Below are 14,627 nucleotides of genomic sequence, written 5' to 3'. Positions count from 1 at the left end.
CTTATACGAGTAGTTTTCTGCCTCTTTTCCACGCCTTTCCTGGTGTTCAGTACACGTGGGCCGTTCGGAACTTCATTCCTTTGGGGCTCATCACAGAAAAGGTGCGTAAGCTGCCACGATCGTCATCACGTTGATCGGAACGCGCAACTCGCTGCTGCGCAAATGTGCGCGAGAGAGGTTCGTCAGCAAATCAAATCTACAACAGCCGATAGCAGCGCGCCTTGTGCCCCACGTGACTGCTAAGCCCAATCGCAATGCCGCGTTTGCCTTTTTTTCGCTTGCGTTTGCTTTCTTCACTTGCAAAACACACAAGCCTGAATACCCTGTTAGGGTGACTGTCCGAGAAGACGTCATGGCAATGCCATGTAGGAAAAGTCCTGCAAGGCCATTTCAAGAAGTTGCAGATAAACGACCATTTTCTGGTAAGGAGCTCTGAAGAAGTTATCATGGCGATTAATGAAGACCAGGGGACTGCACTAACCGCATCTTCAATAGAGGGCTTATATTATTCTGTGCCGCGCGATGCTTTGATGTGCGCGATAGGATAGAAAACTTTGGAGAAGTTAATTTTCAGCATTCTATAGGTGTCAACAGCGACAATTTTTAACGATTTTAGATTTTTATCTTCATTCAACTGCTTTTAATTAGGATGGACAGTTCTACATCCAACGCACTGGCATCTGTATAGGATCAGCCACAGCCCCCATTTTATGTTGTATTTTTTGTTTGTCCTCAGTTGACAATGTAATTTCTGCTAAGTTGGTGGACATGCCTGTAACGCGAGTGTTTAGATACGTTGACGACTACTTAATTGTTATGAAGAAAGATACCTGTATGCGTTTTCATGACGCGGTTGAAGAAATTTTGGACTTGTTCATTAACACATTGGGAGGACTTAAGTTAACGTATGAACTGCCAATTAACAACCGCATTCAGTTTCTCGATATTAATCTCTGTTTTTCTTTGGACGAGCATGTATGCTGGGGATATCATCCCAGATCTAAGAAAACCTTGCTGCCCTACGATAGCGCACACTCTAAATTGATTTAGAGAGGCATAGCAACTATGTACATTAAGGCAGCACTGAGTAAGTCGTGTGAGCATGAGTTCGATCAAAGTTTTTTTTTAAATCAGATAGCGCAATTACAGAACGCAGATTCTCCCAGTTCTGGGATCACTTCAGTATTCGAAGCCATCTTGCAGAAAGAAAAAAGAACAAGTTCTGAAACATCACAAAAAGAGAAGAATAAAGACAAGAGAAAAGCGCACGTGATGCCATACTTGCACAAGTTGTCACACAATCTAAAGAAAGTTTCCAATAGACATAATATTCATTTGCTTTTCAGTGCCCCGTGTAAGTTGTCCTCGATATGTAATTGTATGAAAACGCGCAAGAGGCCCCTGTGCACCACAAATCATAAATCCCGTTTCACTGACTGCAGGCGCAACGTTATCTATCAGATACCGCTGAGCTGTGGAAGACTTATGTAGGTCAAACGGGACAGTGTCTCAATGAAAGAGCTCGTCAGCACAGCAGTAACCTAAAGAATGGCCATGGGAGTCATTTAGCAGGACATTGTAACAAGTGTCGCTGCACTCCCATATTTGAAAAAACTAAATTCATAGGAAAAGGTAATAGGGAAAGGGAAATAGTAGAGGCTTATTACATTAGAAAGGAAGGAGATAAATGTGTAAGCGCTCCCTCTCTTGCCTTGTTGGGAAAAGAAATTGTTTTTTTGGATGAAAGATTATGATGTTGCTGATTTGAAGATGTTTTTGCTACTGGTGTACGCATGCATATGCTTAAAAAGGTATAAAATTGCTGGAGAATTTCAAATAAACTTCCATTTGGCAGTCAGCGCTTGTCTGTGGTATTTGTTTCCTCGTGTCCTTGTTTTATTCGCGCTGTTTAACCTCAGTTCTACACATCAGGTAGTTTGTGCAGAATGTTTTATAACCTTACTGTGAGGAGATCATGCAATGATGTATAAAGGCACCTGCATGTAGAGCATGCATAATGCTGAGGGTTCCAGCTGTATGCAGAGGTGCTTTTAAAGTTATGTCATAACTGTAATTTTACCTCTGCTGTTTTCGGTTATCTGTTTCAATAATATCATTTGAGATGTTATCAGAACTTAGCAACTTATTTGCCTTGGCCCGTTAGGCTACCACATTTGACGTTTACTAGGTGGCCAGTTATTCAACATGGTCAGATATTTCTCTGCGGTGCTGGTGGCGAACGGCATCGCAGAAAGCGTAACCAAGTTCTTCGATACTTGCAGTTGCGGCTATCCTTCCCTGGAAACATCGCCCACGTGGCACCAGCGCTGACAGAGGAATCCTTCCACGATTACATCCAGCAGTGACGTCATCGAGCTACCTTAAACGAACAAGGCTCCCCTGGCATTGGTGCATTTGCTCTGCGGTGGTGGTGGCGAATGGCATCGCAGAAAGCGTATTCAAGTTCTTCGATACTTGCAGGTTGGTGCTGGGGCAAACTCTACCTTTTAGTCGAAGTCTTCCTTGCTCCGTGCCACCACCACTTCTGCTTCTAATGTTACTCTGATGCACTTTTTTTTTATTAGAACTGCCTCTGTCTGTATTTTATCTAGTCTGCAATGACACCGTTCCAGAATCAGGCTCGTACCCTATGTGCACAGAATGCGGCTTTGGTTACGACCTCGGCGCATGCTCAGGCGTGACTAAGTCCGCGTTTAGGGCACAAGATGACGCGACGAAGAATAATTGGAAATGTCAGACGTGTGTTGTATTAGCAGCCCGAATGGCCGCTGACGTGCGAAAAGAGAAACACGAGCAAGCTTCAGGAGTTGAAGGATGTTGTCTGAAATTAACAAGCAGTTGATGCAACTACCGGCCATTATGAATAAAGTTGAAGAACTCATGCTTCTGAAGCACACAGTAGGCAAATTAGAGCAAACTGTGCAGCATTTCTCGGATGTGTACGATCAAGTGCTGGCTACAATGAAAACACATTCTTAAGAGATAGCTTCCTTGAAAAAAAGAAAAAAAGGTCTAAGAAGCTGAGGTAAACAACGGCAAAGAAGAAATTCCTATACTGCGAAAGCAAATTAACCAACTTGAGCAGTATAGCAGGCACCAAAATTTGGAAATTTATGGTCTTGCGCACAGTCACAATGAAGTACTGCTTGACAAAGTAAACAACTTAGCGAAAGCACTGCAACTTGCCGAACTATCCCGTGCAGATGTTGAACGTATGCATAGGCTGCCACCTAAACCAGGCAAAGAATTTGTAGTACTCGTCCGTTTTGTATCCCGTGTCACGCGGGACGAATGGATGACAAGAAAGAGTGATTTGAAAGCGAGGAAATCAAATGTTTACTTCCTTGATAATCTGACGCCAGAAAACAAGAAGTTTCTGTGGGAAAGGAAGCTACCATGTCAGGAAAAACATTACCAATTCGCTTGGCATAGGGACGGCAAACTGTTCGTGCGCAGGGCTCAGGGCGAGCCCGCAATCCGTATTGCATGCAAAGCTGATCTGAGTCTGATACGCTGACTTTCTCGTGCCTTCTGGGCGTTATACATTAGTTTCTTATGGCGGGTACATGTGCATCAGCTTACTATGACAGTTCTTTATTTACTTCTGCCGTAAATGCTTCATTTTTTCTAAAAGATAACAAGCTATCTATCTTTCATTTAAATGCTAGGAGCCTGAAAAATAAATATATGGAAACTGAAACTTATTTGGAATCTTTAGAACATAAATTCGAAGTTCTAGCTTTTACCGAGACGTGGTTCACAAGCGCAGATGATATTATTCAATTTGATGGTTATAAATGTGAAGGTGTTTATCGTAAACACCGCCGTGGTGGAGGTACTTCACTTTGTTTGAAGAACGATCTGTCCTACGAGCTGCTGTGTGAATTCTCGTGCGTTACTGATTCCTATGAATGTATTGCTGTAAAATGTTGTAAATATCGGTTATCTTCCCTCCTCATTACATGTCCTGCCCATGCCCATTTATTTTTCTTGATTTCAACTAAGATGTCATTAACTCGCGTTTGTTCCCTCACCCAATCTGCTCTTTTCCTATCCCTCAACGTTACACCCATCATTGTTCTTTCCATAGCTCGTTGCGTTGTCCTCAATTTAAGTAGAACCCTTTTCGTAAGCCACCAGGTTTCTGCCCCGTAGGTGAGCACTGGTAAGACACAGCTATTATACACTTTTCTCTTGAGAGATAATGGCAACCTGCGGTGCGATCGGAGATGGTTGTTCGGCGCGTTTGTTCAGTTACCGGCGCGTGCGATCGGCCTACTCCGCGCCGACGTCGCCATCCGCGAGGCGCGGCCACATTTTTGTGACGTCAAAATGACGACACGCTCTTGTCAATCATCCTCCCACCGAGCATTTCGTCTGCTAGGCGCTACAGTGGCCTAGAAGGGGCAGTGCAGCGAGCGGAGGCGGCGGCGCATTGAGTAGCCTGACTCCGGTGGTGGCGAACGGAGCGGCGGCGCTGCAGTCGACCAATCTTGAATGTGATCGCCGTCTGCACGTGGGGACTGGACGACTGCTGTGCTTGTTAGGCGGTGTTTCTCGTTTCTTTGTGTGTGAATGTGGGCTTCTACAACGCCCGAATGGCTCAGAAGCAACGCCTGAACCATTGTTTCGCACCGGGGTGCAACACAGGATACTCCCGGATCAAGCAAACGGCCAAACTCTCGTTATTCAAAGCACCCGCCGACCCGGAGAGAAGAAGCGTGTGGGAACGCAACCTTCGCAGAGACGACAGGAGACTCACACCTGATTGTGCTGTTTGTGAGTTGCATTTCGAGAAGCATTTCATTATCAGGGACTATGTTCATTGTATTAACGGCACGGAGGTGCTAGCTACTGTGTGGGATGTGGAAACCGTTCTGGGTCAAGCGTGCGCACTGCACTTGTGTAAAGGAGCAGCTGCCCATCGCGATTCATTGTTGAGCAATCTGACTAAAAACTTGCAAGGCCAAATGCAGTTCAAGTGTGGGTCTGCTTTCAGCATTAAGTGCCTAGGAAGCGCGAAGAAGGTGGGAACGCCTTGCGTCAGCTGCAAGTATTTAAGGAAGGCCCTTCTCACGCGGCAGTCGCGACTGAAGAAGCTTAGGAAAACAACGGCTAATACCTGTGGAAGTGCCGAGCGGAAGCTGAAGGTATGCAAGCGCAGAAACAAGAGGCTCTTGTTGAGGCTGGGAAGCCTTGAAGAACATATTCAGAGACTGAAAAATGAATCTTCTGCTAGTACTGAAGAAGCATTAGCAGCAAATATAGGATCACTACCTCCAAAACAGCAGCTTGCCGTCAAACAGTGCTTTGAAGCAGCAAAAAGGAAGAGTTTATGTGGAATGCGATACAACAATGAATGGATGCTGGAGTGCATTTTGCTCAAGATAAGAAGCCCGAAGTTGTATCAGTACATGAGGAAGCAAAACATCCTTGCACTTCCAGGCGAAACCACAATACGCAAGTACACTGCTCGCTACAGAACTGGCTATGGCTTCAATGAAAAGATGCTGAGCGCGTTGAAAACAAAAGTAGCCCAACTTGAAAATATGCACCGGCATGGAGGTATCGTTATTGACGAAATGAAGCTAATTGAGCACTTGACTGTGAGCAATGGAGGCAAGATTGAAGGCTTTGTAGATTTGGCGCAGTACACGCCTAAGGGCCAAGAATCACTGCCCTGCAATCACGGGCTTGTCGTCTTGTTTGTGCCACTTGTGGGCAGCTGGACACAGGTGCTTGGGACATTCGGTAGTCATGAGAATGTCAGAGGTGACCTATTAGCCAAAATCGTGCTGGAGGCTACAGTTTTGGCAGAGAAGGCTGGCCTATTCGTGGACTACTTAACCTGTGATGGAGCTTCATGGAACAGAGTGATGTGGCGAAAATTCAACATACATGCTTCATCGAAGGAAGTGGTCTGCAAAACTGTGCACCCTGTTGACAGCAGCCGCTTTCTTTACTTCCTTTCCGATTTCCCTCATCTCGTGAAAAACGTTCGCAACCGACTTCTGACAACCTCGCTGAACACTCCCGAGGGGCTAGTTTCTTTGGAGTTTGTGAAAGAAGCCTTCAAACTGGACAGCAATTCGGTAACCTTGAAAGCGATGCCAAGTATAACCACTGTTCACTTAGCTCCCAACAATTTTGAGAAAATGAGAGCGAGTTATGCCTTTCAGCTATTCGGACACGGTCCACTGCAGGCATTTTTTTTGTACCGCACTCAGCTTGAGAGACAGTGTGGTAAAATTCAAGCTACAGAGAAATTTTTTATGCGAATGAAATCTTTGATAGCTGTTATGACTAGCAGATATGCTGCAGAAGCTCTACGGCCAGCCTCTACTAAGGTGGAAGTCATAAAAGAAATGCTTGATTTTCTAAATCTATGGGAGGCTCATGCCGACAAGCAGCAGTTCCTAAGTGTGTCCACTGCAGAGGGGCTAAGGGTGACCCTTACTAGTACACTTGAGCTGCTCGGCTACCTGAATAAAGTGGTTGGATTCAGCTATGTTCTGACATCCCGGCTCAGCAAAGACAAGATTGAGAATTTTTTCGGCATTGTAAGGATGTCGTCAGGCTGCAATGCGCACCCAACGCCACAGCAGTTTCTGCTCACAGTTAACTGCTTATCATTTTATAACCTCGCCCGAAGTGTTACAGGTGCCAACGTCGACGGAGATACTATCAGTTCTCTCCTCAGCGTTGAAGACAAAGAAAAAACTGCAAAACAGAAACTGGTGGATATTGTGAAATCTTACACAGACAAGCTGGCACCTTCATCTGCTTCAGGAGAACCTGTAGACCATCCCTACACCGTGAGGAGGAGTGACTCTAGGCTTATATGCCACATTGCTGGTTATGCGGCAAAGAGGTGTGTATTGCCAACCAAGTGTCCATCTTGCACCGACCGTCTTTTACTCCCGGCACAGGAAGGGCGCCGCTTAGCTGCAGCGGAATATATAAAGCACAACGACCGTGGTGGTTTGGTGTACCCCTCACTCGAACTGTTCAGGTTCATCACACGCTTAGAAGACGTCTTTACTACTGCTTTAGCACACGGAAACTGCACTGTGAAAGCTTTATGGATGTTCTGCAGATGATTCACAAAGCTGCTCCACTACAGGTTGGATGTGAAGAGCACGTAAATAGCCTAACGCCGCGAATTGTAGGCTTTTATATCACCATGAGGCTTCATTTTTTGTGAAAGGCGTCAACAAATCAAATCTCCTGAAAAAGCGTAACTCCACCAAGCACCTCAAGCTCAGCAGGTTGACCTAAGTGGAGGTCTTACCTATACAGATTGTTAACATACATGCATGTGCACAAACTGCGTCCTTGTGTTTCTTTCTTGCAGCATAACCTTGCAAACACCCCTCCTTTGCATGGTCTCTTAAACTAAAGCAGTTGTTCTGCCATTTGTTTGAAGTTTCCCTCTTTGCCTTCTGCTTCAGTGTTTGTGTTGATTCATTTCTGCAGTTCATTCATATGCGGGCGTTAAGCTCTTGAGAATAAATTGTTTGTGTGGGCGTATTGCAGGACTCATAATTGTTTATTCCATGGATGGATTCAATCTGCACTTATATTATTGCATGAATTTACCATCCAAGGTGAGTAATCAGCTTCTTTTTGTCATACCATTCAGTTCTCCTGGGTGTTAATATTTTGCAGAAGTTTTGAGTTCTCCAATATCCTTGTGAAAAGTTGTACCAAACGTTTGGAAGCGTGCAGTGTAAGAACTAATTAGATAAAAACAATTAAAACCGCCGCGCTACTGCCGAGTTTAATAATAATTGGTTTTGGGGGAAAGGAAATGGCGCAGTATCTGCCTCGTATATCGTTGGACACCTGAAGCGCGCCGTAAGGGAAGGGATAAAGGAGGGAGTGAAAGAAGAAAGGAAGAAAGAGGTGCCGTAGTAGAGGAGGTCCCGAATAATTTCGACCATCTGGGGATCTTTAACGTGCACTGACATCGCACTGCCGAGTTTAAATTTCATTTTTAACGTGTTTATTACCGCAGCCACATTTCAGTGGTGGATACAGAGACACCAAGTTCGTTTCAGCGTGTGCTTTGTATCTACCGCATGCACTTTGCATTTAATTTCTTCGCTGTAACCAAAGAATATGAAATTAACTCTTCCAAATGGTAATTTTGAAGAAAAGCACTTGCGTGCGATATGATCATATGAACGCCTCCGTGAAACGCGCGCCATTCTCTACAGCAGTTTCGCCTGCTAGCTTGGAAGATAGTTCGACCGCAGCGCCGCCGCTACTGCCGACGCTCCAAGGGTCGCCTGGAGAGTGGCGCCCGCTGCACTGCCCCTTCTAGGCCACTGTATAGGCGCCGAACCCGACGGGAGCTGGGAAGTTTGGAGCGATCATACGGCTTCGCATGGCGCGTCTGGTGGATTAGATTGGATCCACCGGCGGCTGCGGCATGGCACGTTTGGATCCAATCCATAGTTTAATTCGAGAAAATGGTGCTTCCGTTGGGAACTTAGGTTGTTGCGCTGGCGTTTCTAGAGGAAGGAGGAGAGCGGGTGGCGGTACGAAACGTGTTTGAAGAAATGGCAGAAAGTGAATTCCGGCGTCATTTTTGTTTCTCGAAACAAATAATTCGTTGGTTGTACAGCTAAATTGACCCCATCATCGGTGCCAGCGAGCCACTGGAATGTTGTCGCTGCCTCTTGAAAAGTGCGCCACTCTTCCCGTCATCTCTTTTTCTTTTTCTCTTTTCGCTGTGCGCGACACCACCTAGGGAAGACGCAAAGAAACTAATACTTATAAATTGCATTAGTCACACGTACTACTATTTGAAAACGTGTTTGGGCTTGAGAAGAAAAAATACATTTTTTAGATAAAGATTTCATTCATATGGAAGACGAGAAACATTTCGTTTTGTAGTATACTGTCTCCAAGCAGACGACAAACGACGGAAGTAAACTTCCGGGGAGGTCACCGCTTCCTGATTGGCTGCTCTCTCCGCCCCGCTGTCACAAATTTTGCATACTGCAACTTTGTGACGTTGCAGCAACCGAACAGAACGCGTATCGAACAAAATATCTCCGATTGCGCCCCTGCTGTTTATGATCTCAGAATGCCTGTCAAATGCACCCCTGCCCATTCTTATTCTTCTGAATATTTCCGTCTCATGATACGGATCCGCTATCACTAACTGCCGCAAGTAGATATTGTCACGTAGTAGTGACGGTAAAAAAACAGTCAAACTGTGAAAGACGAAACTAGCGTTTTATTGGGCGAACCTGTGCCCACAAATACAGGCTAAACTGCGGCGAACACAGTCGGCGATCGCCAAAATCTGATCAGCGGGTCAAGCGCGTCGGCTTTTATACAGCAATCGTCGAATGTTCCAGGCTAATTCTTGGGACCCGCGTGCCTTCCACAAAGTTCTAGACCATTTGCGTCACACGATGAAATCAGATAACACAAGGTTCGGCGACAACAGACAGCGAATAGAAGCATCGATAAATTTCCAGAAACTTCGGATACATGCCGGCGCGTCCCGCGCTGTGCGAAAACATTTATTAGGCGGCGAAACGTGGTCGTCCGATAAAGATAAGTACACGTGTCAATACTCCCCTCTTAAAAAGCATCGACCCGATGCTGCAAACAAACGAAAGTAATAAAGAAAAGCACTCGTAGCAAAGAAAACAACGAAATAAGGAAGTTCGTCAGCGTCCGTAAAAGGGTTTAAGGCGCACCACGTGGACCACTTCAAATTGTGCGCGGCGCCTCTGTGAATGCGCACTACCGTCTGGCACGACCTCATAGTCCAGCGCGCCAATACGTCGGATGAACTTGTAGGGTCCGAAATAGCGTCGCAATAGTTTTCACGCAGTCCTCGTCTGCGTATCGGGGTCCATACCCACACGGTCGCCGGGCTGGTACTCGACGAAACGTCATCGTCGGAGGTTGTAGTGTCGGCTGTAGGTACGCTGCTGGTTCTTGATCCGTAGGCGGGCGAGCTGTCGAGCTTCTTCGGCGCGCTGGAGATAGGTAGTGACGTCAAGATTTTCCTCGTCGGTGACGTGCGGCAGCATGGCGTCGAGCGTCGTCGTAGGGTTCCTGCCGTAAACCAGCTTAAATGGCGTGATCTGTGTTGTTTCTTGCACCGCCGTGTTGTAAGCGAATGTTACGTACGGCAGGACCGCATCCCACGTCTTGTGCTCGACTTCAACGTACATTTCTAGCATGTCGGCGAGGGTCTTGTTCAGGCGCTCTGTGAGACCATTCGTCTGCGGATGGTAGGCAGTTGTCCTCCTGTTGCTTGTCTGGCTGTATTGAAGAATGGCTTGGGTGAGCTCCGCTGTAAAGGCCGTTCCTCTGTCGGTGATGAGGACTTCTGGGGCGCCATGTCGCAGCAGGATGTTCTCGACAAAGAATTTCGCCACTTCGGCTGCGCCAGCTTTCGGCAGTGCTTTTGTTTCAGCGAAGCGGGTGAGGTAGTCCGTCGCCACGACGATCCTCATATTTCCGGTTGTTGACGTTGGAAACGGTCCCAACAAGTCCATCCCGATCTGCTGAAACGGTCGGCAAAGGGCTCGATTCGCCGTAGTATTCCCACTGGCCTTCTCGGTGGTGGTGTCTTGCGTCGCTGAAAGTCTCGGCATGTTCTTATATAACGGGCAAGATCAGCGGTGGTGCGGTCAGTAATACCTTTCTTGTATCCTCGAAAGCGTCCGGGACAAACCAAGGTTCCCAGCAGTCGGATCGTCATGTAGGGCGTGGAGTACTTCTGGACGCAGCGTCGACGGAACAACAAGAAGGTAGTTGGCGCAGACTGGTGAGAAGTTCTTCACGAGTAGGTGGTTTTGAAGCGTAAACGAAGACAATCCACGCTTAAACGTCCTAGGGAGAACGTCGGTGTGCCCTTCCAAATACTGGACTAGGGCTTTTAGCCCCGGGTCTCTTCGTTGCTGTTCGGCGAAGTCATCATCATCATCATCATCATCATCATCATCATCAGCCTAGTTACGCCCACTGGAGGGCAAAGGCCTCTCCCATACTTCTCCAACTACCCCGGTCATGTACTAATTGTGGCCATGTTGTCCCTGCAAACGTCTTAATGTCATCTGCCCACCTAACTTTCTGCCGCCCCCTGCTACGCTTCCCTTCTCTTGGAATCCAGTCCGTAGCTCTTAGTGACCATCGGTTATCTTCCCTCCTCATTACATGTCCGGCCCATGCCCATTTCTTTTTCTTGATTTCAACTAAGATGTCGTTTACCCGCGTTTGTTGCCTCACCCAATCTGCTCTTTTCTTATCCCTTAACGTTACACCCATCATTCTTCTTTCCATAGCTCGTTGCGTCGTTCTCAATTTCAGCAGAACCCTTTTCGTAAGCCTCCAGGTTTCTGCCCCATATGTGAGTACTGGTAACACACAGCTGTTGTACACTTTCCTTTTGAGGGATAGTGGCAACCTACTGTTCATGATTTGAGAATGCCTGCCAAACGCACCCCAACCCATTCTTATTCTTCTGGTTATTTCAGTCTCATGATCCGGATCCGTGGTCACTACCTGCCCTAAGTAGATGTATTCCCTTACCACTTCCAGTGTTTCGCTACCTATCGTAAACTGCTGTTCTCTTCCGAGACTGTTAAACAGTACTTTAGTTTTCTGCAGATTAATTTTCAGACCCACCCTTCTGCTTTGCCTCTCCAGGTCAGTGAGCATGCATTGCAATTGGTCTCCTGAGTTACTAAGCAAGGCAATATCATCAGCGAATCGCAAGTTGCTAAGGTATTCTCCATCAACTTTTATCCCCAATTCTTCCCACTCCAGGCCTCTGAATACCTCCTGTAAACATGCTGTGAATAGCATTGGAGATATCGTATCTCCCTGTCTGACGCCTTTCTTTATAGGGATTTTGTTGCTTTCTTTGTGGAGGACTACGGTGGCTGTGGAGCCGCTATAGATATCTTCCAGTATTGTTACATATGGCTCATCTACACCCTGATTCCGTAATGCCTCCATGACTGCTGAGGTTTCGACTGAATCAAACGCTTTCTCGTAATCAATGAATGCTATATATAAGGGTTGGTTATATTCTGCACATTTCTCTATCACTTGATTGATAGTGTGAATATGGTCTATTGTTGAGTAGCCTTTACGGAATCCTGCCTGGTCCTTTGGTTGACAGAAGTCTAAGGTGTTCCTGATTCTATTTGTGATTACCTTAGTAAATACTTTGTAGGCAACGGACAGTAAGCTGATCGGTCTATAATTTTTCAAGTCTTTGGCGTCCCCTTTCTTATGGATTAGGATTATGTTAGCGTTCTTCCAAGATTCCGGTACGCTCGAGGTTATGAGGCATTGCGTATACAGGGTGGCCAGTTTCTCTAGAACAATCTGACCACCATCCTTCAACAAATCTGCTGTTACCTGATCCTCCCCAGCTGCCTTCCCCCTTTGCATAGCTCCTAAGGCTTTCTTTACTTCTTCTGGCGTTACCTGTGGGATTTCGAATTCCTCTAGGCTATTCTCTCTTCCACTATCGTCATGGGTGCCACTGGTACTGTATAAATCTCTATAGAACTCCTCAGCCACTTGAACTATCTCGTCCATATTAGTAACGATATTGCCGGCTTTGTCTCTTAACGCACACATCTGATTCTTGCCTATTCCTAGTTTCTTCTTCACTGTTTTTAGGCTTCCTCCGTTCCTGAGAGCCTGTTCAATTCTATCCATATTATAGTTCCTGATGTCCGCTGTCTTACGCTTGTTGATTAACTTAGAAAGTTCTGCCAGTTCTATTCTAGCTGTAGGATTAGAGGCTTTCATACATTGGCGTTTCTTGATCAGATCTTTCGTCTCCTGCGATAGCTTACTGGTTTCCTGTCTAACGGCGTTACCACCGACTTCTATTGCGCACTCCTTAATGATGCCCATGAGATTGTCGTTCATTGCTTCAACACTAAGGTCCTCTTCCTGAGTTAAAGCCGAATACCTGTTCTGTAGTTTGATCCGGAATTCCTCTAGTTTCCCTCTTACCGCTAACTCATTGATTGGCTTCTTGTGTACCAGTTTCTTTCGTTCCCTCCTCAAGTCTAGGCTAATTCGAGTTCTTACCATCCTGTGGTCACTGCAGCGTACCTTGCCGAGCACGTCTACATCTTGAATGATGCCAGGGTTCGCGCAGAGTATGAAGTCGATTTCATTTCTAGTCTCACCATTCGGGCTCCTCCACGTCCACTTTCGGCTAACCCGCTTGCGGAAAAAGTATTCATTATACGCATATTATTCTGTTCTGCAAACTCTACTAATAATTCTCCTCTGCTATTCCTAGAGCCTATGCCATATTCCCCAACTGACTTGTCTCCAGCCTGCTTCTTGCCTACCCTGGCATTGAAGTCGCCCATCAGTATAGTGTATTTTGTTTTGACTTTACCCATCGCCGATTCTACGTCTTCATAAAAGCTTTCGACTTCCTGGTCATCATGACTAGATGTAGGAGCGTAGACCTGTACAACCTTCATTTTGTACCTCTTATTAAGTTTCACAACAAGACATGCCACCCTCTCGTTAATGCTATAGAATTCCTGTATGTTACCAGCTATTTCCTTATTAATCAGGAATCCGACTCCTAGTTCTCGTCTCTCCGCTAAGCCCCGGTAACACAGTACATGCCCGCTTTTTAGCACTGTATATGCTTCTTTTGTCCTCCTAACCTCACTGAGCCCTATTATATCCCATTTACTACCCTCTAATTCCTCCAATAACACTGCTAGACTCGCCTCACTAGATAGCGTTCTAACGTTAAACGTTGCCAGGTTCAGATTCCAATGGCGGCCTGTCCGGAGCCAGGTATTCTTAGCACCCTCTGCAGCGTCACAGATCTGACCGCCGCCGTGGTCAGTTGCTTCGCGGCTGCTGGGGACTGAGGGCCGGGGTTCGATTGTTGTATTCATATAGGAGGTTGTGGCCAAGTACTGCACCAGGGTGGCCAATCCTGCTCTGGTGAGAGAGTGCGTTACCGGTTCTGGTCACCGGGATCAGGCCGCACTCCAGGCCTGTTTATGCAATTTTCTCAACACACGGTTTTTTTTTTTGTATTTTCCGGTGGAGAATAGCGCGGCACCGGGATTTGAATCACGGTCCTCTTGCACTGGAGACGGATACTCTACCATCCTTGTCATCTTGCGGCGGCGGGTCAATGGGGGCGCGTGATAGGCAATCGCCATCTGAGTGTTTTCGTCCGGACTTGTAAGTTACTGTGATGTATTCTTGTAGTCTGAGGCTGCACCGTGCCAGCCGTCCTGAAGGGTCCTTTAAGTCAACTAGCCAACACAACGCGTGATGGTCGCTGACCACTTTGAATGGCCTCCTATATAGGTAAGGGCGGACTTTTGCTGTAGCCCAAATGATGGCGAGTCACTCCTTTTCAGTCGTAGAATAATTGTATTCCGCTTTTGACAGTGACCGGCTAAGATATCGCCCGTTTAAGTCCGTCTTTCCTCTGGACTACGATGGCACTGAGGCCTAGGCTACTGGCGTCAGTGTGGATTTCAGTATCGGCGTTCTCGTCGAAGTGTGAAAGTACTGGCGGCGACTGCATGCGTCGTTTGAGTTCTTGAAATGCATCGGCC

The 14,627-nt window shown here is 46.5% G+C and overlaps 1 long non-coding RNA gene across 2 annotated transcripts in view; it reads left to right on the top strand.

The window, feature by feature from the left end:
• LOC140219372 (uncharacterized) overlaps positions 1-14,627 on the top strand; it is a 127,520-nt gene that overhangs the window by 38,798 nt on the left and 74,095 nt on the right. The window contains exons 2-3 of one of the 2 annotated variants that reach the window (XR_011895585.1): positions 2,283-2,481; positions 7,558-7,628. This is a non-coding gene — a long non-coding RNA (uncharacterized lncRNA). The remainder of the gene's footprint in view (positions 1-2,282; positions 2,482-7,557; positions 7,629-14,627) is intronic. The other variant, XR_011895586.1, reaches the window with a different exon arrangement.

The sequence above is a fragment of the Dermacentor andersoni genome, chromosome 7 (genome assembly GCF_023375885.2).
Source record: "Dermacentor andersoni chromosome 7, qqDerAnde1_hic_scaffold, whole genome shotgun sequence".
In the NCBI taxonomy this organism is placed as follows: Eukaryota; Metazoa; Arthropoda; class Arachnida; order Ixodida; family Ixodidae; genus Dermacentor; species Dermacentor andersoni.
This window is presented reverse-complemented; position numbering and strand designations above follow the sequence as displayed.